The sequence below is a fragment of the Tinamus guttatus genome, unplaced genomic scaffold (genome assembly GCF_059628265.1).
Source record: "Tinamus guttatus ecotype Peru unplaced genomic scaffold, ASM5962826v1 Tinamus_guttatus_pri_ptg000384l, whole genome shotgun sequence".
Lineage (NCBI taxonomy): Eukaryota > Metazoa > Chordata > Aves > Tinamiformes > Tinamidae > Tinamus > Tinamus guttatus.
In genome coordinates, this window is record NW_028288918.1 from 1,691,345 (window position 1) to 1,701,673 (window position 10,329).

A 10,329-nucleotide genomic window follows, 5' to 3' on the forward strand; every position below is an offset into this window, starting at 1 on the left:
GAGGCAAAGGTTCTGAGAGGTGCAAGAGCTCCCTGCTCCCCAGTTTATGAACACAACTCCCCATCTTCTCCAGTGGCAGCTTGTAGTACAGGGAAACCTATCTGCAGGGAAGTTTTACTGATTTATTTATTTATTTTAAACAATTTTTCAGATCCCGCCTGCAAAGCTGGCTTAGTCATTGTAGGCTCTTTGGGAGACAGCAGAGGTTGTGCAAGTGCCATAAAATAAACTGTACTCAACATCAGTCTCTGACATATTTGGACCTCCCAGAGCTGGAAGCAAGCGCTGGGTCCTCGCACGGACAATTTTCCCTTTCTAGCAGCTCAAAGCTCCCAGGTCACAAATGCTGCTACACCATAAGAAAAATCATACTGAAATCAATGGCAAAATTCCCACAGATCTCAGTGAGCATCTGGATTACACACAGGAGATCCGCTTGTCACTGCTGTTTACCTTGCCGGTCTTGTCCTTTTCCCTTTTCCCTATGTATATGCACATATCCAGATATGGACACATTCTCTGTAAAATAGACTTATTTTGATATCTGATTATTTTATAACAAAAGAGACTGTCTCCAGCTCAACAGTCCCTTACTTTTCCTCGCCAGTTTTGCTGGAGTATGGCATTCCTTACATTTTACTAGAAATGCTGACACCAGAAATTATCACAAATGTTTTGTATAATGGATTGCAGGGGAAAATGTTTCCATTGCTTCTGGTTTGATGGATTAGGAGAGAGAAGCAAAAGATCTGTGGTCAGAAAATAAACAGCTGGGTGTTTTTGGCTCACTGATGGAAGCAGAAAGCTCATGTCTTTATTGTCTTCTCAGTGGATGTAGCTCTCAGAAATGGACCTGCACATGTGTTAAGCAGGATGCCCTGACCGGAGGTCTGCATGTGTCTCTCCCAGTGGCCACAGGTACTGTGAGATCCAGTGGCCCATTTTTCTGGGCTGTTGGCCTAGAGACTCCAGCACTACAAACAGGCACAAGCTTCCCACTGCCTTGCCTGAATCTTCACAAGAATGGAAAATTTTACCCTAAAATTTCTCCTGACTCTTGGTGCAGGGCTTGCTGTGAGCCAGTGATAATGATCCATCAACACCAGCAGCTAAGCATCAGTCTGGTGTGGCAGTCATTGCAATGGCATGGGACAGGCACAGTATTGCCATTGCAGCCAAAGTGATCCAACAGATAGTTTTAATATCGCTGTTATACTTCCTCTTGGCTTATCATCAAAGCAGCAGCACCTGTTTTATGCACAACTGCTGCGAAGTCCTGGTTTCATCTGAGCAGATAATGCCTTCCCAGCCACCCAGGGAAAAGCTCGTAGGCCAAGTGAGAAAAGAAATTATTCCCTTCAAGTTCAGACACCAAAGTAACAGCTTGTGCTTCTCTGTCCGGCTCAGCATGCTGCTGTCTGAGGAGCTAGTGAGAAATGATTACTAGTTTAAGCAGAAGAGGTGGGATATAAGGGTTGGAAATATTTATTTTAATGTGTTTTCTTCTGGGCAATAATATCATGAAGTAAATTAAGATGGAGCGTCTCATCTTTGAATCACTGTGGAGCTCACCTGTGACATGACTCATGGCTTTGATGACTTATTTGGGATGACTGAAACTCTTGAGGGCCCTGTGATTAAGCGGCCACCAGCACTCACGGAGTGCCCTGACTTGTCAGGGCCCCAAATATAGAAGATTTCAGTAGGACTGGGAAAAATTTTTCATGAATAAAGCATTACATAGGAGGTAACATCCCACATTCTGCAACAGGAGGAGGAAGAGTGATTTTTAAAGGAATACTCACAGATTGGGCCAGATTGAGCCATACTCTGACAGAAATAATCCAAGAATTTTCAACATGAGCGCTAGGGTAAACACCGTTCCTATCCACTTCATTTGTGCGCACACACACACACACACACAGTCTTGAAGGGTGCAGTTTATATGATGCTAATTCTTCCCTGTTGCTGTTGAAAATTTGCACATGTAGTTGCCACAGGAGAAGCAGACTGACCTACAGCTGTGGCAGGATCCGGACTGTGGAAGCATCTGCTGATGCTGTGCCCAGGCCCTGCCACCCCACAGCCGTGCACAGGTTCTCCACCACTCTCTGACCTCTCTGGGGTAACTGTGGCTTCACGAGGCAGAGTGCAAGGCCGGGGGTGGCTGAGTTTCCTTCTGAGCATATGACATTATTTACAGGATCTCAGTAATAATTAATCAGACAGGGTCCTAGCGAAGAAGCCCTGATCCTTGAAGATACTGCCAAGTGAAGGGTGTTCAGGGAGTCTCTCCCAGAAAGGCAGCACAGCAGTCGTCATCTCAGCCACTTAACCCTGCTGAGAGCAAGGCCATCCCTTTGCTGAGCACAGCACATCCTTGCCCACAGCATAGCTTCTTTGGTCACCAACCTTGGTAATGCAATAGGACATGGAGTGACAGTTTGCTGCAAAAAAAACCCCAAAAAACAAAAAAAAACAGAGCCATGTCTTCCTGATGGTCATTTCTTACTTAGTGAATTTCTAGGGGAACTTGGGCCCCAGTATAAATGGTCATTTTTCACTTTCTGGGCTCCCCTAAAGATGCTGGCAGTTTTGCAGGTGGCATAAATCGGTGCAGACCCCAGCTGCCCCAGCCCTGGATAGGTGAGCCCAGTGCACCCCAGTTTTCAGCGGAGGTGGAGTTTCTCTTCAGACATGGCAACCAACCTTCCATGGAAAAGGGAACCAAAGTGGTACCTTCTCACCTCAGTCCCTGCGCCATATCTGTCCCTCATGATGCTCACAGAGTGCAACTTTTCTTTTCCAACCAGCATAAGTGCCGTGCACCTCCAAAATCCCATTCCTACCTCTGGCCACCTTTGTCCCCCACAGTAACACCGGGCTGTCCCTGCTGGAGCTGGTGCAGATAGGAGACATGTGCTGGTGACTCTGTTGTGCCATGGTCCATGGTCACGCAGGTCACCACAAAGTCCCAAGCACCCTGTGGCAGCAGGGGTCAAGTCAGGCCCTGCGGAGCAGGGCCGCTTCCGACTGCCCGCGTGCTGAACCGATTAAGAAGAGCTTCCCGCAGACTTCAGCGTGACTGCCGAAAGCGGTGTCCTTTAGCAAATGGTAAATAATTGACACTTTACTCTGCTGGCAGCAGCACCCCTACCAGCAGCTGGGTTTGTCATTCCGCATCCCCTTGGAGGCTCTAATTTCAAATTTACAGTAACATATGCCCAGAGAGCTGCCGGCCTTCTCTCAGCATCATGAATGCTTGTTCCCTGCTGCCCTGCATAGGGACGGGGGAGGAGTGAGTGACATTTATGTTTCTGTCACAGGTCTTCTCTTGACCTCCTGCAGAGGGAGAACAGAACCTATTTGTTCATTTCCCTCTCTTTTTTAAAAAAAATTATTATTATTTAGACCAGGCAGCTGGGGCCAGGGTATTTCCAGTACAGTTATTTAGCTGCATGGTTCCCATTAACGTAAATGACAGTTGCACAGCTAGAACTGTGCATATCCTGTTGAAGATTTACCCCCAGGGTTATCATTTTACCAAGATTTCCCCTTCCTCCTCTTTCAGCCTTTGCTACAATCATTACATAGAGAGAAAACTGAAAGTCTCTGCACAAAAGAAATGAGCAGCTCGCTTAGGAAATGGAAATTTGTATCAGGCAAGTGTTATGGATGGACAGGCATTGGGTGGAGGGAGGAGCTTGAATTTCCCCCTCCAATCTCATTGTGCTATCCCAAGACAGATGATGTTTGCTGAGACACTGCAGATTCCTGTGTATGAAGATTTTAACAGAAACAGGCAGTAGATTTTTTTTTATTTAATCTTGTTTGCAAAACAGAATTTGTCTAGATAAGCAAAACATTCATCATCCCTTTCCTTCTGACAACTCACATTCCTGTTTTCGATGAGAGCTTTTTTACTCCATAGTAAACCTGGAGCTTGGTGTCGGATGTGTTGGCTCATTGCTTACCTGGCAGAATATCTGCAGTCAGTGTGGCATGGGACATGTGACCCCCTCTGAATGAGTGAGGCCACCATAAGCAGTGTTTTTACTGCGGTCTCCTTGAAGAAAGCCCTGCCCAAGGAGCACTCTCTGCAAGAAGCAGTGCCTGCTGGAAAACTTATTTGTCCCTCTGACACCAGCCATAAATTTCAAGGCCTGGAGGAGCCATTATGATCGGATAGTATGACCCCTGATATAACACAGACCATAATTTGTGCATCAAGACCAGGACATCTCTTTGAGATCTAATGAATCTTTCAAAAAGGCAGTCAGGCTTGATTTAAAGGCTGCAAGCAGTAGTGTGTCTACCATGTCCCTGGGTAAGCTCCTGATGTGGTTAATTATCCTTGCAGTCTGGATGCATGCCTTATTCCTGCTCTGAACTTGCCTGCCTTCATCCTAGGCACCCATGCAGCCACTGCATCATGTAAAACCTCTGCTTGCTAGACCAAAGATTTGACTAGACACAGAAATTTTCTCCAGGGGATTTTGTCAACCATGATTAAGTCACCTCTTAACTTTCCTTCTGACAAGGCAATCAAATTGAATTTCTTCAGACTGATTGATCAGCTCACTTCTGAGCAGCGCAATGTGGGCTACATTGATTTTTCATATGCTGTATGTCTTTTGCACCAGAATGTCACATGGGTCTGAGTGAAGTGGTGCAAAATGGCAGAGGAACTGGGAGTTTTGCTGGTCACCTCTGAACTCGTTCCCATGGTGCTGAGGCCCACATGCAATTACATGCAGGCCCAAGGCATCCAGCACGGACCCTGCTCTCACTGAACTCATAAGCAGGTAACATGAGAGCAGGCACATGTGGTTAAAATAAAGCTCTGTCCTCCCCCTTGTCCTGTCTTGGGAAACAACAAAAAGACAGTGTTTTGGGAAGATCACAAGCATGGTGCTGCCTCCCTCATATACTCAACCCGTGACTTAAGCGCTGAGCTGGCCCAGGATCCCTTTGGACCAAATGAGTGTTTGGGTCCCAGACCCTCACATCTCATTTTGGGGGGGGGGTGGAATGATGTTCCCAAGCCTAGCATGGCCACCACAGCCAGGCAGAACAAAATGAAGCTGTCACAGCAGCACTGCCCCCAGCCACTTCCTCAGGAAGCCTTTCCAAAGCGCCCGCCAGGGCCACTTCAGCACACCTTCCCCCCACATGGCGGCCACCATGCGGCTTTGACCGCATCTCCACAGACAAGGACGCTTGTGCGTTATGGGGGGTCTGGAAGCCCGAGACGGCTTTGCAGCCTGCGCGAGGAGGTGGGATCTCAGGGATTACTCAGCAGCGAGGGCTGCAGGCAGGCGGACGCTCCAGGAAGAGCCGCTCTCCTGCCCCGCTCCCTGCTCTGGTGCAATCAGCGCCATGCTGACATTTGCCAGGCAGGGCCCGGTGTCCCAGTGTGTGCGTTCTCGCCAAGGGGGAGCACTTGGGACAGAGAGCTCTTGCCAAGGGGGACACAGGGACAGAGAGCTCTAACCTTCACGACGTCCTGACTCCGGACTGCCTTAGGGGCAGCAAGCTGCCTCCTCTTCCTCTCCACCACCGACACAGCACAGAGTGGTGTCATGGATGGCGGAGGGTGAGACATCCCGAACCTTGGGATGATGCCGAGCCAGCAGTGAATGGCTGCTCCATAACGTCCCTTCCTTTCCCAAGTGCTCCTGTCCCTGCATGCATTGCAGTCTGGCCCTGGGTTTTGGCTGGGTGGGGAGGGCAGCCCTGTCCTCCCTGGTGCTGGGAACAAAGCTTAAAAACCCAGCCAGTACTAATATGTTGGGAGGCTGCCAGCACCTCCCCTTCTGAAACATTCAGGCCTGCTGTTAATTAGAGAAGGTGGTGGAACAGTGAAACCTCTCGGGTCAGCTTTCTGACCCAAACAGGAAGAGCAGAGAGCAGCATTTCTGCAAATCACGTCCTGGGAGGGCGCAGAGTGAAAGTACAAAGGATAAAAGCCCGCTTGACAGGACACACTTCCCAAAGAAAAACACATGAAAGAGGTTAAAGAAAGGGGTGATCACACACATCCGACCTTGGCTAAGAAGGGGAATCTGCATCTGGAAACCTCCCCACCGCTCCATGTTACAGTTAATAAAGCTGCAGCTGATATCTCTGAGTAACTGCTGCTCTTTCCTTGAGGGTAGCTCTGACCCTTATGGCCTTGGGTGGACCAGGATGGACCCTTGAACGAATTCCTGCTTTGTGCTTGTGGGAACCCATCTGATGGCAGTGTGACCTATGGAAACCCATGCCCTCTCCTCCTGCGGTCAGGCTCTGCCAAGAGGGTTGAAGCTCACAACTCTGATGGTGTCAGACCCCAAGGCTGTGCAGGCAAGCAGGTGATACCAAGGGCCTTGTCTGGGTAATGTGGACTTGGTCACAAGAAGGACCATGTACTCCCCTAACCTTCCCAGTCCCCTCTCCTGGAGTCCAGTCTCCAGTTGCATAGCAAATCTGTACAAAGCGAGGTGCATCACCACTACCTCCGAGAGCCCTTTCACATGCTGTCACATGGAGCTTTTTCAGTAATTTATTCCTAATCTTCTTTTCCTCAGGTGTGGAGATGGATGTCCCACTTGTCTCACCTCTAGCCCCTTGGCCTTTCCTGCTCACTGTGCCATGTGGCAAGCAGAGGTCCTCAGCAAGAGACAAGTAACCATTTTGAGAGTCATCCAAAGCCTATCGTCTTACCAAAGACTCCTGTATAGTCAAAACTGGTGCATTCCCTCCCCTGGAAAGCTCAAAATCTGCCTATCTGGTATTTGTTTTGAGGCCTGTATACTAGTACTATTCTATAAAAACACCCATTTAGTGCCCACTGAACTGAAATTCAAGTTACGATTTCACTGTTGCCAAGTACCGACTTCAGCTGGTATAAAAGGCTGCAGCTAGAAGTCTGTTAGTTCTGTGCGCAGGGCAGCCAGGAGGAAAAACAGGGAGCGTGGTGAGGAGAGACTCGTTACAAAAGGAGTTTAACAAGACAACACAAAACCTTGAGTAGGGACCAGGACCATCACTACAAATTTTCCAACTTCCCCTGGTATGAGCAAGTGGCCATCTCTAAGACGTACAATGAGATGTCGCTGGAAAAACAACATATATTGCTTTGTCCTTCCCAGCTCAGAAAAGGAGTGAAACTGGCCTGTCCCCAAGCCAGTCTGTCCCATTCTTTGGAAGTCTTTCTGCCATGGGAACAGAGGAACCATCTATCAAGGAAGTTTTCGCTTCCTCCAACTGTGTATTGCAGGGTCAGAGCCTGTTAACGTCTAGAGTTTATTCAGAATCATTCTCATTTCCTGAGTGAGGATCAAGGGTTTTGATTTTCTTTTGTTTGGCAGAAGATAAACCGCTTAAGAGAGTGTTACTTAGGCTGCCAAGTTTATCTTCAAGAAGCTTGAAGACTTTGTCTGGCACTGGGGAGGGCAGGAGATGAATTTAAGTGGGAGATTCTCGTAGGACCAGTACTTTGAAAGCAATCTAGAGGTCAGAATGAATTGGCCACTATATTTTAAATCGATTCTGCTCACGGGGCAAAAATAAATTAATCTAAAAGGGTCAAAGATGATACTGGAATTAGTCTGCATCTCTTCACTGTTTCCTTTCAGTTGCTGCAGGATAGAGGAGTGCTATATATGCTTAGATGTATGTCAACTGATCTTTCATTATGTGCATATCAGTTACGCATAACATCAGATAGAGGGTCTAACAAGTCTTCCTGGCTATGGTGCCTGTCCTTCAGCCCGCTCTGCACCCTGCAGTGAGTCAAGGAGGCAAAATAATTTCCAGAGTGAGTGTCTGTTAAAGTGGTGGGCTGGTCATGTCAGCAAGCACCTCTCAAGGCAAGAGAGAAGGTAGAAAGAGGAAAAGATCAGTGAGGAATTTCATCAGTTGCTGTGGTCTCACTTATATGGAGAAGAAAGGTTTGGGAGAACTGGAGCTCTGGTTAGACAAGTTCCTCAGTGCCACTTGGCCTCTGAAAACAGGGGCTGGTGGCTTTATTACCATCAACAAATTGTGCCTGGGGCTGGCAAGTTTCTGTTGAGATATCAGTGCAGTCTGGTGTCTCCAGGGCATGGGCAGTACAGGCTGGGTGCAGCTGACAAGGAATCTGGACATGCATATTAACTATCAGGCCATCATGAACCAGGGCACAGAGAACAGCTATGGCAAGGCTGAGTCATCTAGGACATGACAGCAAGGAGTATGGGAAGTAGGTGGGGGAGTTATCTGGCCCCTTTTCTGCAATAGTTTTGGTCTTATATCAAACTCAGTACTCTAAAGATGAAATATTTAGGGCAAAATTGATATGTGTATATGTGATACTTGCAGGGGCACCCTAACGCTATTCCTGTCAAGATCAGACTTTTGCAAAAAGCAATTCAGCCCCTAGTGTGGCTGGAAAGTCATTCTCTGCAAGTTCCCATGTCCTAGTGCATTAAGAGCTTTGGATGTCACCAGGTGAGCATGCTCCTGTCCTCTTCCAAGATTCTAACCGCTGGATCAGCATTACCGTTGATCTGACCCTAACTTTGCCGTCTACAAATCCTTCTTCAATCCAAGGTGTACTCTCATATTGCAGCTTTATTTTCTACTACTGAAAAGAACACTTGCTTAGAGCAGGGGAGAAAAATACAACCACCAAGCAAAATGTGATCTCTTGCAAGTACATCTTGCATTCACCTCTCTTTCTCATATTCCTGTCGCTATTGAAATACAAAAATAGATCACATATTTGGAGAAGGACTTCCTGAAAGCCCAAGCTATTTTCCCCACAGCCACAAGTCTCATAATTTCTCCTTTGCAGATCCCAATTTCGCTCCTGATTGTCCTCTTAAGTCTACTGTTCAGGATGGCTTCGCTGTCTGAACACCCCTGTGGCCACAAGGAGGGAATTGAGGGGAAAGAAGGTCCTCTGTCAAACCATACTTTGACAGTGGATGTATTAATGAAAGCCAGTCACAAGAGACACTTGTGCCATTGATCATCTAGGCCTAAGGGACAGGAGAAGCCTTTTAATATTAAACAAAATGAATAAAGGGAACAGCATCTCCCAGCTGCAGTTTCATAGCAAAGCTGAAAGCAATGTCCTTTGTGACCTGCATGATCTCCTAAATGAATTGTCACACGCAAGTCTGAAGGATGCTGTGCCCCTTCAGGAGGAAGAAATGTGCTCCATAACCAGAGATGTCAGTAACATCCACAGGAGTCAGTTCTCACTCTGTGAGCTGGAATCCATGAACTTTCCTCAGACCTTCCTCTGATACCCCTTGTGCACAGACCCTTTTGTCAGGTGGGCTTTTCCCTTTTCTGTACACATTAGATGGGTCTATAATGCCTGAGATGCTGAGGCCATCCCCCACAGGCTAGGAAATGGCCTGGTTGCTGCCCGACTCCACCTGTGAGCTCGGCATACCCAACAGCCCTGACCCCAGGGACAGCAGGGACCCCCTACAGCCCTTGAGATGCACCCCATGCTGTGGATTCACCCTGAAGACCCCTGTAGCACCGATTCTCGGAGGAGATCCTCCCGCTGCCCTTGACATGTCCTCACGTGCTCATGTGAAATGTAGCAATGAGTAGAGATGGTCACTATCCCTTGGGTCACAACTGGCCATTTTGTTTAAAAAGAATGTGATTTGGACATGTATGTTTTTCAGTCAACTCTGAGCGACCCTAATAAAAGGTAAGAAAGAGCAGTGTCTGTGCTGCTATTGTCTATGCAAGAGTACAGCACAGCTCTGCACTGCCCTTCAAAAGAGGCATTTCAATGCAGTGGCTTTGTCCTCTCTGACCTTTTTTTCTTGCCTTGCCCTGGAAACTCTAAATTTTGGATTTTCCTCAAGGTCACCAGTGGAGCTTTCAAAAGAGAAATCTGAAATAAACCATACCTTCATCCTTGCCCCAAAATATTGGCCCTGATTCATGTGAAGATTTGTGAGCAGTGCTTAATTGGATGTCCTTGGGTGCTGTTTTATGGATTTTAAAAGCCCTGCTTACAGATGACGAGGTTAAAATCATGGGACTGAATAGGACCTTCTGGGCTGTTGTGTCACATCTTCTGTCACACACAGCCATGTTATGCAATCCCTTTCATGGGCTTACAGAGCCCCAGCTCAAAGCTAGACAGTGTTTTGCTGCTAGGATTCCTGCAGGAAGGCCTTTGTGGAATTTCATTCCTCTAGCGGTCATTAATTTTGTCATTTCTGGTCTAAACATAGTTGGGGATAGTTTAGAGGCATTTGCTCCATGGCCAGCATTATCCTCAAGCTGAAATAATTCATCTCTCTGTTTAGGAGTCATGCTGAGGAAGAAGAG